The 12,053-nt window shown below is 42.5% G+C and overlaps 1 protein-coding gene across 3 annotated transcripts in view; it reads right to left on the minus strand.

The window, feature by feature from the left end:
• The window catches only part of rbks (ribokinase), a 118,716-nt gene that overhangs the window by 105,533 nt on the left and 1,130 nt on the right, over nucleotides 1-12,053 (minus strand). The gene's annotated exons all lie outside the window — the stretch shown is intronic.

The following is a 12,053-nucleotide window of genomic DNA, read 5'->3' on the forward strand; positions in this document are numbered from 1 at the left end:
ACACTTCACTCAACACGGACGTGATAAAAGCTCACCTTTAAAGGGGAACTGCGCTTTTTGGGGGGAATTTTGCCTATCGTTCACAATCATTATGAGCAACACTAAGACAACGTTTTTTTTGCATTCTAACACGTAAAAATCGATTCGCTCTTGGTGGATAACAATGCAGCAAATGGGAGCAATCAATCCTAACTCTAAATCACTTTAAAAATGCATTCAAAAACTGTCACAAATACTTCATTTACATTCTGTAACCTGTATAATAACCAAACTGTAGCGACATTGTTATTGTAAGAGTGAACACTGAGGCGTGCTACGGCATTAGCCGTAAAAGCTAACTACCGCAAGAGATAAGCTAGCTTCTATGTCAGCACAAAACACGGTTGAGTTTGTAATGCACAACACAATGCAATAAAACACCAATCTGTACTGACTGAAAAACATGAACAATCATATTACAGTATCTGTATTACAGTATCTGTATGCGTATGTACTGTAGTAATATCACGCATGACGTGCTGCGTGTACCATGATCAATATGAGGTGTGACTCACTCGAAGGACCGTTGTCTGTTTGGTCCAGCTAGCTGGGTTTTTTTTTTTCCTGATTATTTGGGGTCAGCACTCCTATTATGTTGAAATAGCTTGTCTCCAAATTCAACATTTGCAGCTTCGTGTCATGCCGACATCACTCTCTCGGTTTCCGTCTGCTCCATCGTTTCACCCTCTTCTTCATGCTGGCTTCTATAAGCAGCAGTTCATCCTCCGTTCATTCAGCTTCAAAAAGATATGGATGTGAATCCTCATTTGTCCAAAAATGTCTTTGTTATTTGTTACCAAGTCTGCCATGGATAGAACACACTTGTGTTTGAATCCGGAAGTAGGAACGCCAAGTTCATGCCGGAAGTACATCTTTAAAATCCCTTAAAAAAAAGACGTGTGGTCTTGTCTCTCATAATGATTGTGAACGAGAGGCAAAATTCCAAAAAGAGTGCAGTTCCCTTTTAAGCAGTCAGAGGCAGCGCCTGCATTTTGGAAATATAATAAATCTATCTTTGGCAAAGATAAAGTTATGTACACGTTTTACTTTTGCATCTCATTGTCCATACGTGTGGTGCGTTCAACAATACTCAATTAAAGTTAGAAATATATTTACTCCCAGGAAATGCACTAATTATATAATATAATCCTAATCATAATAATCATGTATTTTTATGATTCATTTTATCTACTGACTATAATCCAATCTCTATTTAAAACACTTGACAGTTGAAATCATATTTAAATTAATAATGTCAGGCTATATGATTATTTAAATGTATATTCTGGTCACTTTATATTGAATGTGTTGTTACTTTTTTGCAAAAGAAAAAAACAAAAAAACATGTTAGTTTTTTTTTAACAGATCCAACATTTTTCTTGCATTATCTATATCAGAGGTCCCCAAACTTTTTCTTTTTTTTAAAACTCAGAGGCAGCATTGGTTTAAAAAAAAATAAAAAATAAATAAAAATAATAATGATAATAATAATAATAAATAAATAATAATTATATATATATTAAATAAATAAATAAATAAATATGTATATATATATATATATATATATATATATATATATATATATATATATATATATATATATATATATATATATATATATATATATATATATATATATATATATATACACACACACACACACACTAGGTCAGGAAAAAACAGAGGCTATTTCATCCTGTGGGAAGCAGATCAGAATCATATCCATATTTAAGTGTTACTTCTTTCTAAACTCCTATAGTCATATAAAGAATAGCTAGTATTCTTCCTTCTTTTGAGTCTCATAGTAAGGTGTTGGCCTTCTAGATTGGAATGTGTCAGAGTAGAGATAACTCGGAGTAGTCTAAACAAAGGGAGTGGGGGCGAGGGACAGAGGAAAGATCACGGGACTTCCGGGGGTTGGAGGGGAGACCGAGCTAGACCGGGCTGGGGAACGCTGGTGTGCTAGATTGGTCTCAGGTTTGTCCTCTAAGCTTGGAGAATAAACCACAAAATACCAATTACTGCCTGTTGATTGAATATAAACATCAGCTTATATGCCATAAAAAGAATCTGGGAGAGACTAGCAATTTGAATTCCCTATTGGAGGAATGCTGGTCAACGCAACAATTTGGGGGCTCGTCCGGGATGGCATGCTGTTGATTGATGACTTCTTGCAATCTTCTGGACAGACTCAAATGGCCAATACAAGGTGAGCAAAGCCTTTTTATATAAAATCTGCTTTAGGAGTCTGTCCTGAAGTCTGTAAGTCAAACACTGTTTTGTAATCCCAGGCACAGATTGGTGATTTTGATAGATTGATTGCATTTTTGCCGAGCCTGCCATTGCATTAAAATAGTAAATAAGTGGTCAACTCAGGCCATTGTGTCTCGATTACCGTGACGGGCAGTTTCATTGACGAGTGAACTAATAGTTGGGTGTAGCTTACCCTGGGAATTTGGTCGTCCCTTAATGAGTTCGGGTTGAAAGATCTCAGTGAGATAAGACACTCAAACGTAAGGAAGCGGGTTCAAAGATCCCAGTGAGATAAGACACTGAAACGTAAGGAAGCGGGTTCAAAGATCCCAGTGAGATAAGACACTGAAACGTAAAGAAGCGGGTTGAAAGATCCCAGTGAGATAAGACACTAAAACGTAAAGAAATAGACACATGGCCTTGGAGTGTGACAGACAGGAATGTGATGGCGGTCGGGGAAAAATGTGATTAATCATTCAATCAATCAATGTTTATTTATATAGCCCTAAATCACAAGTGTCTCAAAGGGCTGTACAAGCCACAACGACATCCTCGGTACAGAGCCCACATACGGGCAAGGAAAAACTCACCCCAGTGGGACGTCGGTGAATGACTATGAGAAACCTTGGAGAGGACCGCATATGTGGGTAACCCCCCCCCTCTAGGGGAGACCGAAAGCAACGGATGTCGAGTGGGTCTGACATAACATTGTGAAAGTCCAGTCCACAGTGGATCCAACACATCAGCGGGAGTCCAGTCCACAGCGGGGCCAACAGGAAACCATCCCGAGCGGAGATGGGTCAGCAGCGCAGAGATGTCCCCAACCGATGCACAGGCTAGTGGTCCACCCGGGGTCCCGGCTCTGGACAGCCAGCACTTCATCCATGGCCACCGGACCTATGCAACTCCCCCTCGCAAGGGACAGGGGAGAAGAGGAGAGAAGAAAAGAAACGGCAGATCAACTGGTCTAAAAAAAGGGGGGGTCTATTTAAAGGCTAGATTATACAAATGAGTTTTAAGATGGGACTTGAATGCTTCTACTGAGGTAGCATCTCTAACTGTTACCGGGAGGGCATTCCAGAGTACTGGAGCCCGAATAGAAAACGCTCTATAGCCCGCAGACTTTTTTTTGGCTCTGGGAATCACTAATAAGCCGGAGTTCTTTGAACGCAGATTTCTTGTCGGGACATATGGTACAATACAATCGGCGAGATAGGCTGGAGCTAAACCGTGTAATATTTTATACGTAAGTAGTAAAACCTTAAAGTCGCATCTTAAGTGCACAGGAAGCCAGTGCAAGTGAGCCAGTATAGGCGTAATATGATCAAACTTTCTTGTTTTTGTCAAAAGCCTTGCAGCCGCATTTTGTACCAACTGTAATCTTTTAATGCTAGACATAGGGAGGCCCGAAAATAATACGTTACAGTAATCGAGACGAGACGTAACGAACGCATGAATAATGATCTCAGCGTCGCTAGTGGACAAGATGGAACGAATTTTAGCGATATTACGGAGATGAAAGAAGGCCGTTTTAGTAACACTCTTAATGTGTGACTCAAACGAGAGAGTTGGGTCGAAGATAATACCCAGATTCTTTACCGAGTCTCCTTGTTTAATTGTTTGGTTGTCAAATGTTAAGGTGGTATTATTAAATAGATGTTGGTGTCTAGCAGGACCGATAATCAGCATTTCCGTTTTCTTAGCGTTGAGTTGCAAAAAGTTAGCGGACATCCATTGTTTAATTTCATTAAGACACGCCTCCAGCTGACTACAGTCCGGCGTGTTGGTCAGCTTTAGGGGCATGTAGAGTTGAGTGTCATCAGCATAACAGTGAAAGCTAACACCGTACTTGCGTATGATGTCACCCAGCGGCAGCATGTAAATACTAAAGAGTGCAGGGCCAAGAACCGAACCCTGGGGAACTCCGCACGTTACCTTGACATAGTCCGAGGTCACATTGTTATGGGAGACGCACTGCATCCTGTCAGTAAGATAAGAGTTAAACCAAGACAAGGCTAAGTCTGACATACCAATACGTGTTTTGATACGCTCTAATAAAATATTATGATCGACGGTATCGAAAGCGGCGCTAAGATCAAGAAGCAGCAACATAGATGACGCATCAGAATCCATCGTTAGCAATAGATCATTAGTCATTTTTGCGAGGGCTGTCTCCGTAGAGTGATTTGCCCTGAAACCGGATTGAAAAGGTTCACAGAGATTGTTAGTCACTAAGTGTTCATTTAGCTGCTGTGCAACAGTTTTTTCGAGAATTTTGGAAATAAACGGAAGGTGGGAGACCGGTCGGTAGTTTACCATGAGGTCAGGATCGAGGTTAGGTCTTTTGAGCAGAGGATGAATAACCGCTTTTTTGAATGCTAGGGGAACAGTGCCGGAGGAAAGTGATAAGTTTATAATATTTAACACTGATGGACCTAATAATACAAACAGTTCCTTGATAAGTTTCCCAGGAAGTGGGTCAAGTAAACATGTTGTTTGTTTTATCCCACTTACACGCTGTAATAATTCCTCTAATGTTATTTCATCAAAAATAGAGAGACTATTTTGGAGGGCAGTGTCCGTCGTATATACAGTCGTATTTGTGTTAATAGAGCCCAGTTGTAGCTGGGATGCGTTGTCTTTAATCTCCTTTCTAATGAGTTCAATTTTCTTATTAAAGAAATTCATAAAATCATCTGCCGAGTGGGTGGAGCTACTGGGAGGAGTCCCTTGTTGGGTTAGCGATGCTACTGTACTAAACATAAATTTAGGATCGTTTTTGTTGAGGCGGATGAGATTTGAGTAGTATTTAGCTTTAGCTAAGGTAAGCATGCGTTTATAAGTTATTAAACTATCACTCCATGCTTGATGGAAAACCTCAAGTTTAGTCGCGCGCCATTTGCGTTCCAGTTTTCTACATGATAATTTATGAGCTCTAATTTCTTCTGTAAACCATGGGGTGCGCCTTTTAGGGGCCCTTTTTTGCTTTAGCGGTGCTATACTATCAATAATTTCGCGCAAGGCATCGTCAAAGTTGTTAGTGAGTTTATCAATAGAGCCGACATAATTTGGGAATGGTGCTATTACCGAAGGCAGTAGGTCAGCAAGAGTCATCGTTGTGGCAGCATTAATGTTGCGGCCGCTATAGCAGTTATTATTATTATTAGCTTGTTGACAAAGAGTCAAAACTTCAAATTTTATAAGGTAATGATCGGACATTACTTTAGTATATGGAAGTATCATAACTTTGGAGGTGGTGACACCCCTGACAAGCACTAGATCTATTGTATTACCGTTGCGATGCGTGGGTTCATGTATTATTTGTGTAAGACCACAGCTATCAATTATGGTTTGGAGCGCCACGCACTGAGGGTCCGATGGGGTATTCATATGGATATTAAAGTCCCCCATTATGATTATATTGTCGGCGTGCGTCACTAGATCAGCAACGAACTCTGAGAATTCACTGATAAAGTCCGAATAGGGCCCAGGGGGGCGGTAGATAACAGCCAGGTCGAGAGGTAGCGGTGTGACAGACCTCATAGTAAGCACCTCAAACGATTTATATTTATTATTTAGGTTAGGGGTAAGGTTGAAATTTTCATTGTATATTAGTGCGACACCCCCTCCCCTTTTAAGAGGGCGGGCAACATGCGCATTCGTATAGTTAGGAGGAGATGCCTCATTGAGCGCAAAAAATTCGTCCGGTTTGAGCCAGGTTTCGCTAAGACCAATGACGTTAAGATTGTTGTCTCTAATGACCTCATTAACCAATAACGCCTTGGGAGACAATGATCACTGTGTAATGATCAATTGAATGGACGGTTGTCGACAATGGAACTAGCAGGTAGAGAAAAAAAAAAAAAAAGGAGAACGTTCCTTGAAAGGGTTAAGAGGGAGTTTACAATACTCGAAAAGTCGTGAACTCAAATGTCTGGTAAAATAAAATAAATTTTTTTTAAAAAAGTAACTGGAAGTTTTATGGTAAAGTGAAACGCAGAGAGTGTGCTGCTGAGTGTGAGTGTGTGTGAGCGGGAGTGCTTACGCATGCTCGTGTGTGTGTGTGCTGCTGAGTGTGAGCGTGTGTGTGCGGGAGTGCTTACGCGTGCTCGTGTGTGTGTGTGCTGCTGAGTGTGAGTGTGTGTGTGCGGGAGTGCTTACGCGTGCTCGTGTGTGTGTGTGCTGCTGAGTGTGTGTGTGTGTGTGCGAGAGTGCTTACGCGTGCTCGTGTGTGTGTGTGTGTGTGTGTGCGGGAGTGCTTACGTGTGCTCGTGTGTGTGTGTGCTGCTGAGTGTGTCTGTGTGTGTGTGTGTGTGTGTGTGTGCGCTGGTGAAAATGGAACACTCAGGGAGAGAATTTAAGAGTTTGGCGTATGATAAAAGTAAACGGGGATTACGTGGAAAAACGAAATGCAGCAAAAGAAACGATGATTAATGACAGAATGAACTGATTGGTTTTTTGTCTGCCGCGCATGCGCAAGACAATTCAAACGACCCGCCCAGACTTTGACTAGGACACCGCCCCCTACTCCAGTGACAAGAGAAGGAGGTATTAACACGCCCCCTCTAAGATTAATCCTGCCTCCGAAAATTAACCCCTTGTACACGTCTGACCATTTTCTCCGGCAGACATTTTTGACACATGACATTAACACTTTGGACGTACTACAATATAAGTCTCTTGCCGATGCATACATGCAAGCCATTGTTGACCTTGCTTTCCCACCTGTACCTCCGGGAGGGAACCTTTGGCCAAGCACTTTGGACAAAGTTAACCCTGATATACACAGTGCCAAAAACAATATATGGCAGGACATTTTATTCATCCCATGCAAAATAGGGCTAATGACAGAGCAACAAGGAAACGACTACTTAAATTACAGATCGCTGAAGATAAAAGGTTAAAAGAACCAAAAGGTCAAAGATCAGCTAGGGTATATTCAGCAGTGGGTGACCTTGCTTTTGAGTTCCAACAGGTGGAGGAAAGAATCCTCAACAAACGTGCGGTTGGACTCGGGTGGTGGACAACACGATGCTTCAAAGCCAGTCTGGGGTAGACACTGTTTCGGCTGTGACCAGCCTGGTCACTGGAGTCGTGACTGTCCGAACATTTCCGAACAGGAAACGTTCCGTCGTGCCAACAAACGAACACAAAGGCGTGTAAGAGGACGCCCACATCAGGAGCCGCAGCAGGAAGTACCGACAGGACCCCTGCTGGACATGAGTGTCAACGGACAATTTTATCAGCCACCCATTCGATTCTGAATGCAGAGGTACCAAAAAAACTGTGTGCTTCCTCTTTAAAGGTCGAAGGCTTCGCTGGGGTCACAAGAAGGTTACCTGTCACCAAACCACTTCCGGTTCAGATTGCTGCACCTCCTTTACAGACTGTACCCTGACATTCAAATCGCAAAGAAGGAACATTCCTGGTGTTACCTGACGGCTGAACCACCTAGCTGCGACACCACTACCAAGACTCCTCCATGAGCTCATACCACAGCCTGAAACAACAGGAATGACTGACATCCAACTGCTCTAACAGTGGAAACCCTGACTGGCTGAGATGCTTCCGTGTGTTCTGCCACCCGACTCGCCATATTTTATGATTATTTATATATGTTGGAACTCAAGGTGTGGCTGCTCATGTTGACCTATCTTTGCAACAGCTAGCATGGTATAAGATGGACACAATAGTGTCCCACATTGTTCCCTTGCTCTCTGTCTCGCCTACAAAACCAAAGAACTTAGGTCCAATGATAAGACACGGCGTAGCTGTCAAACATTACACCGACACCCAAATACCACATTTTCAAAAGATTAGGTTTAGCCCATAGTGATGTTAAACACATTACTATGGGCTGCACTTTAGACACCTGTAGGCTACGAGGAGCTAGCAGCTACACAACAGCTGAGCTAAAACGACACATTACACATTTAAGCATATCAAAGAATTATAGTTGCTCATTACATACACATAGTCGTCAAGACAGAAGTCTGATAGAAAGTATTCAGTAATAAATGTGTCTGCATCATTCAACTTTCTACAACATGAGCTTGACTTAATGAATTATTGGGGCCACCAGGTGTGGTAAAATTTCAAAATACAATTGCTAAAGCATTCGCCACAAGGGTAGTATTTTTCTAGTATTGGTGACAATATAAATATAAGCATATTTGTTACTTTCACCATATTGAATAAGTTACATAAAAGCTAGGGTTTAGTTGAGTTTGAGTTATTTGTGATATTGCTAAGGGGTCCCCTACCCTAACAACACCCCCCAGTGGACCATAGAGGCTAAAGAGACATTCATTGACCTCAAACATGACCTGTCCTCCGCTACTTGACTATTAGCTGACCTTTTTCTTAGATGTTTCTGAAAGTGATAGTATGACTAACACAGTCCTTTTTTCAGAAACAGAAGGGGGTGAGTGAGGGTGGAAACAGACTCCTTGGAACAAAATCGACAATAATCAGACTCTGACACATTCCATAGTTTTAACGTTTTTCCCGTGGGTAAGAAGTTATAACTAATTTTAATTTTAAAATAATGATTTTACACATCGATAGTACTTTAGTATATCAAATGTAGAATATGGAGGAGGTGAGGGTGAACCATGTATAGTCTTTGATTTCACTGATATGATCAATACGGTACAAGGGAAAAGGTACGTACTGACTTGTGTTGACAATCACAGTGGTTGGCCGGAAGCAACAACAACCTCAAAAGAGGATGCAATATCAGTAATTAAATGACTTGTGAATGACCTAGTACCCCGACATGGTTTCCCCAAAAAGATTAGGTCAGACAACGGCAACCATTTAAAAAAATACTCACTTAGCCTTGGTCGAAAAGGCTTTCGGACTAGAACACAGGTTTGGGGTACCATCCTCAGTCCCAAGGTAAGGTTGAAAGGATGGACCAGAACATCAAAAACTAATTGGCTAAAATCTGTGCACAGACCAAATTTAATTGGATTGACATGTTGCAATTAGCGTTAATGATCATTCGAAGGTCCGTGAATAAAACTGTTTTACTGCCCTTAGAGTTTTTCACCCTATGAGCTGCATACAGGTCAGCCATTCACAGGACCAGCAGCCCCCCATGGAAGGAGGACTCAGCGTAAAACCAAAATGGTATTTTACACAAAAAATTGCAGAATTTGTGTGCCAGTTCTTCTGTACAGATTCCCTTCCGCCCGCTGAGAGGGTCAAGATCAAGGTCATCAAACGCAAGTGGACGGAGCCCAGGTGGACTGGTCCCTTCTAGGTCGTAGAACGGACGTCCCACGCCCTTCGACTGGCTGGTGGAGGGGACACCTGGTACCACCTCTCCCTCTGCACTACTGCTGAAGAACCTGACAGATTACCAGCGGATGTCATTGCTGACATTGCCACAACATCTGCCCCCCTTGACCCCCTCGCCACATCATCTGCCCCACAGCCCAGGAGACGAGAGAGATTTTCTACCTACATTACTCTTTTCAACTTCTATATTGTATATCCTTGTGTGAGACCAATCCAGTATACTAAATGTTTCTTAGTTTTTCTTGCTTGTTTTCAGCATAACTATATGTGTCGTTACATTAAGTGAAAAGTTTGATGTTTATCCCTGTTTTGTTACCTAAATTACTCTGATATTGATAGACAAAAGGCAGGATGTTACACCCGACTAGTATTCCCTGACGGACTGGTGCTTGGGCGTGTTCTACTGTCTTTGTGTCTCAGTTCATCCTTCCTGACGACAGTGACTGACAAGTGTCTAAGAACATACAGCGGACTTTAAATAGACTGGGTCAAAGGTGATAGCAACACTTATTTTTTGACCTGTGCAGTGTGATTAAGTACGGGGGACACAATAGCTATTACCGTGGTAATAACCTCTATATTTGTTACGACCCAACCCTGAACCATTGGTGTCGGATGCAGACAACATACTATGGTAAGTGGTGCCCATCGTCCCTTTTATGTTGTTTTGGGGGTTGACCTGACTGATACAGACTCTAAAGGAATTATTAAAATTAATGTCCTTGAGAGGGCGTTAACTACCTCTACACCCTCTGTAGCACCTAAAGTACCACCCCACCTCGGTGGTGTTTCAAAGGCGCTCACATCTGTGCGTGCTAATGACATCACCACCAAAGGCCTGGTAACTTTGACCTCAGGAGCGGGTGCAGACAACCTGTGGCTCAGGAGGATGCCAAAACCTGGGTGACTGTGTTGCTTCTTCCGCTGGACGTCCCTTTTCCCACACTTACCCTGCCCCTTTTAAGTTGACTGACATGTGTACCCGTCTGTTGACAATGCCACCCGACTTCTTCCCTTTGTGGCCCAAAAGCTGAATTACACGCGTTTTCAAATTACAGGACCCTCTTCGTCCCCCAACAAATTAGGTGACATTAACCGTTACTGGTGCACCACACTGATAGATGGCTCTAGGATAGGCCCTTGGGCACGAGCTGACTTATTCTGGTGTTGTGAGGAGCACAAATTGTACATTAGAATCCCGACGTCAGCCGTTGGGCTTTGTGCTATGGTTAGACTGGTGACCCCAGTCACCAAATTAACACCCCTTGGAACTCCTGTTTCAGCGGCCTCTCTAACTCCCCGCCGCCATTGAGACTAACCAACCTGACTCGTGACACAGTTGAGGGACTTGCTGAACAACCTCCCTCAAGACCATCCAGAACCGCACAGCCCCTTGTGCTAAGTGTCACTAAAGGGGGTCTAGCAAAGTGGTAACTTTAAGACTTTAATGTGGGGCGTGCTTTATAAGTTTTGTACAAGTAATAAAGATCTTATTAGAAGATCTTAAAGGGGGACTTGTGGGAAGCAGATCAGAATCATATCCATATTTAAGTGTTACTTCTTCCTAAACTCCTATAGTCATATAAAGAATAGCTAGTATTCTTCCTTCTTTTGAGTCTCATAGTAAGGTGTTGGCCTTCTAGATTGGAATGTGTCAGAGTAGAGATAACTCGGAGTAGTCTAAACAAAGGGAGTGGGGGCGAGGGACAGAGGGAAGATCACGGGACTTCCGGGGGTTGGAGGGGAGACCGAGCTAGACCGGGCTGGGGAACGCTGGTGTGCTAGATTGGTCTCAGGTTTGTCCTCTAAGCTTGGAGAATAAACCACAAAATACCAATTACTGCCTGTTGATTGAATATAAACATCAGCTTATGTGCCATAAAAAGAATCTGGGAGAGACTAGCAATTTGAATTCCCCATTGGAGGAATGCTGGTCAACGCAACAATCCCTACAAGCCTGTTTCTCAGGTTTCCCTGCTCTTCAGGGGATTTTATATAAAATTAAATAGCCTCCATGTTTTTTCCTGACCTAACGTATATTCCACTCTACCCCGGTATTGAGCACTGTATAACGAATAAACCATAGTAGCCTCGACTACCTCGGGCACTAGCGCGGTGTCACGTTATCGATGGGAAAATGCATTTTTAGACAATATGATTTGCCTGAGTGGCTAGGAGACCCGAAGTATAACAAGCGGTAGAAAATGGATTAGAAAGGACAGATTTATTTTTATTTTTTAACTTGGGATTTCCCGCGTGCCGGATTTTGGACACTGGCGGGCTGCAGCCGTCCCGCGGGCCGGCCGTAGTTTGGGGACCCCTGATCTATATGTTGTAGACATGTTGATCCTATCTTTAAACAGTCAAAAACCTAATTAAGGTTTTTACATGTGTTTTAAAAGGCTGTTTTCAACCAAAGCCATGCAATTATAACGTTTTTAGTGCATGTACACTTA

Source organism: Entelurus aequoreus, linkage group LG03 (assembly GCF_033978785.1).
Source record: "Entelurus aequoreus isolate RoL-2023_Sb linkage group LG03, RoL_Eaeq_v1.1, whole genome shotgun sequence".
NCBI lineage: Eukaryota > Metazoa > Chordata > Actinopteri > Syngnathiformes > Syngnathidae > Entelurus > Entelurus aequoreus.